The following is a 6,023-nucleotide window of genomic DNA, read 5'->3' on the forward strand; positions in this document are numbered from 1 at the left end:
AGAAAATTAACTCTATCCCAGCCAAAACCAGCACAGTGCTGTATTCCTGATCTAACATATGACAAATTGCTTTGTGAAGATGGTTTATGTACAGGGTAGAGTTATAAAGACATAAGCATTCTTACTTGCTCGGCAAGGCTGGTACATAAACAATCTGATCAAATGTAGGACCAGTGAGAGGCTCAAGAATGCTTACAGAGGACAGTATTTTTAAAAATTTTGGTTGATAACAATGGAAAAATGTACTAGTTACTATCTGCAGTCAATATTTTTCCAAAGACTTACAGTTTTCACCAGATTATTTTTATGAAAAAGTCATATCACATACAAAAATGCTGTCCCCTTTGAAATATGAGTCCCCTTTGCATACTGCATCTAGTAAAGGAAACATCAGTATAATTCTGTAACAGGAGCAGAATAATGTATTTTGCCCAGAATACCTCACAAAAAAAGCAAACTGCTTGGGCTATCCAAACAAATTCAGCCTGAGGCAAACACCTGCCATGCACATTTTTAGATCAAATGTTTAAAGTTTGGTAAAATTTAAAGAGGAACTTCTTTTGAGACAAGCATTATCCTAGTTCTGCCTATAATAATATCTACTACCTTTTATGTGATCCAGAACCTTGCAGTTTTACAGGATCAGACACCTTAGAAGCAAGTATGTGTTCTAAATGTAGAATACATTTGTCTTATTAATAGAGGCAAACACCTGCCATGCACATTTTTAGATCAAATGTTTAAAGTTTGGTAAAATTTAAAGAGGAACTTCTTTTGAGACAAGCATTATCCTAGTTCTGCCTATAATAATATCTACTACCTTTTATGTGATCCAGAACCTTGCAGTTTTACAGGATCAGACACCTTAGAAGCAAGTATGTGTTCTAAATGCAGAATACATTTGTCTTATTAATAATTATTAATAATTAATAATTAATAATTATTATTTAATTTTGGAAAATAAAATGAAACTTCATTCATAGAAGGTCTGACTCTCTCTTTGCATTCTCAGGTGTAAAACAGGAACAGTTATATTCAGATTGGTTGAATCTCACTAATTAAAAACAGCAGAGAGGAGAATTAGGTTTGTAGTCATAACCCAATATAATGTTAGCACGTAGTCACTGGCCAGAACTGGTAACTGAAGCAGTCCAAGTAGTATGTTATTGACCGAGAAAAAGAATCATGACTGAGTTCCATGTGCTGTTCACTTTGTATTCTTAATGGGGCCACGTGCCATTTGATGTTTAATCAAGTAAACACCCCTAGTTTTGGGTCCATTGTCAAATATGTCTGTAATCTGCATTGGTCCAGTCCTATGCAGCTGGACTGTGTACTAAAAGAGAAGCAGGTGAAAATTTTGGGTTCCTGTGAACTGCCAGGCAACAAAAGTAAAAAGCGTTCTGGTCTAAATAAGATACAGTTCCTTCTCTCTATGTGGGATTTTCTTTCAATTTACCTTTTGTTTACTGTATAGAGAATCCAAATATTGTGATAGCATTAATTAATGAGGACCTAGAAACAATAACACTGGAATAATGAATTAGGCTTGAATAGGCCTCAGCATCAAACAGTATCATGTGTTTTTTATCCCAGTTTGATCCCTCAAATAAGAAATTACAGATTAAAATATTAGCTTAATTTCAATCATATTACTGCAAATCAGGCATGAATTTAATGAAGTATCTTGATTTAGCATAACAAAAACCTTAAAGGTGAGAACAGAATAAGGTACCCCGAATCATAAGCTTCCTCTCTAGTAAGATAGCAACGGCAGCTAATTCACACCTCCTTTTCCCAAATCTACGCTGATATTATTGATGATATTAGTACCATATATAAACAAGGAATTAAACATAGAGCCATATGCTCCCCTCTGCTGTGAGGCACAGAGGGGAGCCACAAGCCAAGGAGAGTATCAGTGAAGCCCCAAAGTAGCAGTATGGCTAGGGCAACTCCTTGACAGTGTCATTCGTTCTCCCCAGCAGCTCACAAAGGTGCCTCTCCAGCAAAGCCATCAGCTCATCATCCTCTTGTTTGTAGCATGAGGACTGGGAGGAGTCACTTGCTACAAAAATTGTCCCCTCCCAGCAAAAAAAAAACCCACATCTCTTTGAAAGCTATTGCTCCTTCTTGCAGGATGAATTTTGTTTTGATGCTTGCAGAAACCCCTACAGTCCCTTTAACATAGGTTGTTTTGTGGGGACTAACAGCAGACCTGTATCAGCTGCAGCCATGGCAGAACGACAGAAACAAGGATCGTGGCGCTTCCTTTCCTTTTGAATCCCCAAAATCTGGAGCTAGCTTATCTTTTTGTTTCCTTTTTCCTTCAGTCCTGCTCCTACAGCAAAGTAAATGTCAGAAACAAAGTGAATCTCATACAAATATTTGGCTACTGTACACATTCCTACACCTTGAACACTGGAGATGCTGTTACCTTCTCTGTCAGCATTTGGCTCAATGTGTTGAGAATACTTAGGAAACAGCATGTTTCTCAAATAGTGAAAAAAAAAGCAATGAAAAATGAAGGAATTAGCAACAATGTCATGTATGCAACTCATGCATGCCATGCCTTCTTAAGTCTCTACATGTGATCAAAATTTAAAAGATAAGGAAAAGCAAATAACTCTATGTCTATTATATGACCGAGAAGAGGATCTAAGGGAGAAGTATCAGTGCCTGTAGGGATAGAGAGATCATGGCAAAAGCTATGAAATCTGCAGGCTGCTTTTGGGCTGGAAGTGCTCTTTAGCTAGGTTACTCAGGATTTTTCTGTTTTAAATTGTTCCCTCAGCGAAGGGTCTGCAGTCAACTCAGGAGATTTCATGGCCCCTCCTAGGTCAGTGGGTCCATCGGTTTATTCTAAACTTTCAGGTAACATTATTTCATCAAGCTGTTGCTTTCTCGCAGACATGTATTTCTGATCGTGTGCATAAACGTTATTTATGTTGCAATTAATACTGTAAAATTAATAAATATTGGGTTTAGGCTCTGTCATGCACCGTATAGTACCAAAAGAAGGGGGGGGGAAACGACCACTACTCAGACTCCACAGTCAGGCGGGTACTATATGGTGGCAGTTTATTATGAGAGCCAGAATCCTTAAGCAAGCATACAGGTTCACGAAATAGTAACACATAACACGACAAAACTACATACACAGGGAGGGTAATACGACCTGTCGATAAAGATCAAGCCGGTGGTCACAGACGGTTCGGGGATCTCAGTCCAGCTGAGAGGGAGCTCCAAGGAGCCTCCTCCAGTCTGTGTCCTTTTGTGCTTTTGTTGCCGCATGGTCTTGGTAGATAAGCCCTTGGTTGGGTCTTATCTTTTACTCAAACGTGCAGTCTTCTCCCCTTCCCTCTTATTTTAACAATGAGGAGCCGTAACTGCTAAATCACTGAACTAAGTGCTCAGTATCACAAGTTGGTGTTACTTTATGCAGGCGAGGTCCTCCTTTCACTTCCCCGCCTTAGGTTTTCTCTCTCAGTGCATTCAAATGTGTTTCAGAGCCTGAGGCTTTAGGCCCTTGACATAAGTTTAGGTCTGAGAACTGTGAGAGGTCTGGCAGAGGCGGACTTACCAAGGATGACAGTGTCCGAACAGGCGAGAGCTATGGGGCCTTCGCTCCATCCTGTCCCCCATTTCTGCACAGTCATTGCTCCCTTGTGTCCCGCTACATGGGGGCATGGGCATCACAGGCTCCATTATGCTAGGCACAATAAAAGGTATTCAAAATATGAGATGCATTAGATGCAGGGATGCTTACAATAGTAACAAGAGCTATCACGGACTTGCAATTTTCAAGTGTTTATTCAGTTCTTTGAAATGAGAAACATTAGTGAAGGTCACATTGGACACCAGCCGTTATAAACTGTCAGTTTCTCAACAAATATTATAGCAACTTTCAAATAGCCAAATCTCAAAATTTTGGAATGTCTTTTGATTCTCTCAAGACAAAAAACTGGATAGCCGTTGAACTGGATAGCCACTGATCCCTTTCACCATTCACTGACGAATCCTTTCACGTGCTCTCCCAACCACCATTTTCCTCATCATGACAACATATCTTGCAATTATTTTACCTTTTTACAAAAATGAGAATTTTGATAATCCAAAAAATAGTTTTCTACTTAATTTGTTTTTCTAGGGCTTAAGTAGGTTGTTTTATTAAAATGTCATAAGTTGTTATGTTTTTCTCCTCTCTCACCTGCATTCTTTTTCAGACTCCATAATGGTATCAAATAACACGAGATTTGAAAATAGTTGAATTAACAGCAGACCTGCAGAGAGAGATAAATTTCGGGGAAAAAATTTTCTTAAAATAGGAGGAAAGGAGCAGTGGTACTTAGAAAAGCTTCTTCAAACCAGAAAACATATTCCTATTTGTGTCCAGGTTTTGGCTGTGATTCAGATTGATAGTTTTATATTTTCCCATTGAGTTTTTCTATCTTCCCTCATGTTATTTTTAATAGACACTGGCAGGACTCAAAAGAATTATGTACAAAGACCTGTTTTAATATTTTACAGCCTCATTTACAAAGATGCAGAGTACTCACAGCTTCCATAGAATCTAATGGGACTTGTGGAAACTCAGTATCTCTGAAAATCAGGCCATTAATTTTGAAAATGTGCATTAATTACTCTCTAGGCTGTAATAGCTCACTTGATATTACTATAATCTACATTCTTTTGAAAAAGTGTATTTTTCACCTGGTACACTGCGCTTGCTCCTAAAGAGCAGTCATATCTTATCATGTAAAAGCTTCTTTATAACTGATCCAATTATTGACCTGTGGCATTGACCTTAATGAAATGTAATATTTCCAAAGGAATGGTACAATCCGTTGTGTTAATCTGGTTGACAGGCATACTCTTGAAGGCCTTATGCTAACAATAGCTATGGAATTTATTGAAATAATTAACCTGATGAAACACAAAACCGTGTATTTCCACTAAGCAATCATTTAGGTGGTTTAAATTTCCATTTTCTAAATTGTGACTCGTGTAGAGTATGCGGCAATGTTTGCAGAATTTACCAAAACCCACAGTCGTTTTCAAAAACATTCTGTGTTGGTAGCTTTTCGGAGCTCATTAAAACATTTTCCTTCTAGACCGAGACCTGCCACACCGTGTTTATGAGTTCCAAATACTTGCAGATTAAGGGAAAATTGATACCAGTCTTAACTGTAGATTGTAACAATAATTACTGTTAGCAAATAGCAAAAGCCTACCCGGTAAGCACTCCTACTTTGAATCGTTCCAGTTAGGATCCTTTGCACCGAATGCGGTTCCTAGGATGTTATCTTTTCCATACGTCTATTTAAAATCCATTTTTTAAGTAGCGTCACTCTCAGCTGCCGCATTCGGTGCAGTTTAGTGCTGTTAGATGCTTTCATGTCACATGGTTATAGCTAGGTAGATTAATAGGAACTTCTATCTGGAAATTTCTTTCCTGTTATTGTTCTCCCTGAGCAGCTGATGGCTAAGTTAATTCTCTTTAGTTTTGTCATGCACTAAAGCACACATTGCCAAGCTATGATAAGCTTTACACAGGGAAAAAAAAAAAAGAAAAAAGCCCTTGTGTCCATCAAAGTCTTAAACTTGCATTTTAAACTTTGGCCTGACGTGATGTGCCATTCAAAAAGCTTCAAAAGATTATTTTTTTAAGAAAGGTTCAATATGTCCCGAGGCTATCGGTTTTGAGTTAAAGTGGGTGAAGTAGAAATATTTTACTCATCAGCTTTGCAGTCACAGAGTTTGCCTCAGCTAGAACAATTCTGCTGAGGCATTTAGAGAAAATTAACCCCCCATCCTGGCAGCCAGATGTGACTGGTTTCTGATGAATGCACATGAGCGGGCTGAAAAACCAAGGGACTGTGAAATTCCTGTCAGGTCCGTACAGCGCAGAATGGGCTATTGACTGCTTTCTATATTTCCCTCCATCATTCTTCTTGAACGCTGCCATTAATTTCCTCTCCTACTCTGACTTGGGAATTTAATTTCCCCCCCCCTCCCCCCCC

At 38.6% G+C, this 6,023-nt stretch overlaps 1 protein-coding gene across 1 annotated transcript in view; it reads left to right on the forward strand.

The window, feature by feature from the left end:
* CCDC178 (coiled-coil domain containing 178) overlaps window positions 1–6,023 on the forward strand; it is a 189,303-nt gene that overhangs the window by 160,455 nt on the left and 22,825 nt on the right.

This window comes from Aptenodytes forsteri, unplaced genomic scaffold (genome assembly GCF_000699145.1).
Source record: "Aptenodytes forsteri isolate BGI_AS27 unplaced genomic scaffold, ASM69914v1 Scaffold23, whole genome shotgun sequence".
Taxonomy (NCBI): domain Eukaryota; kingdom Metazoa; phylum Chordata; class Aves; order Sphenisciformes; family Spheniscidae; genus Aptenodytes; species Aptenodytes forsteri.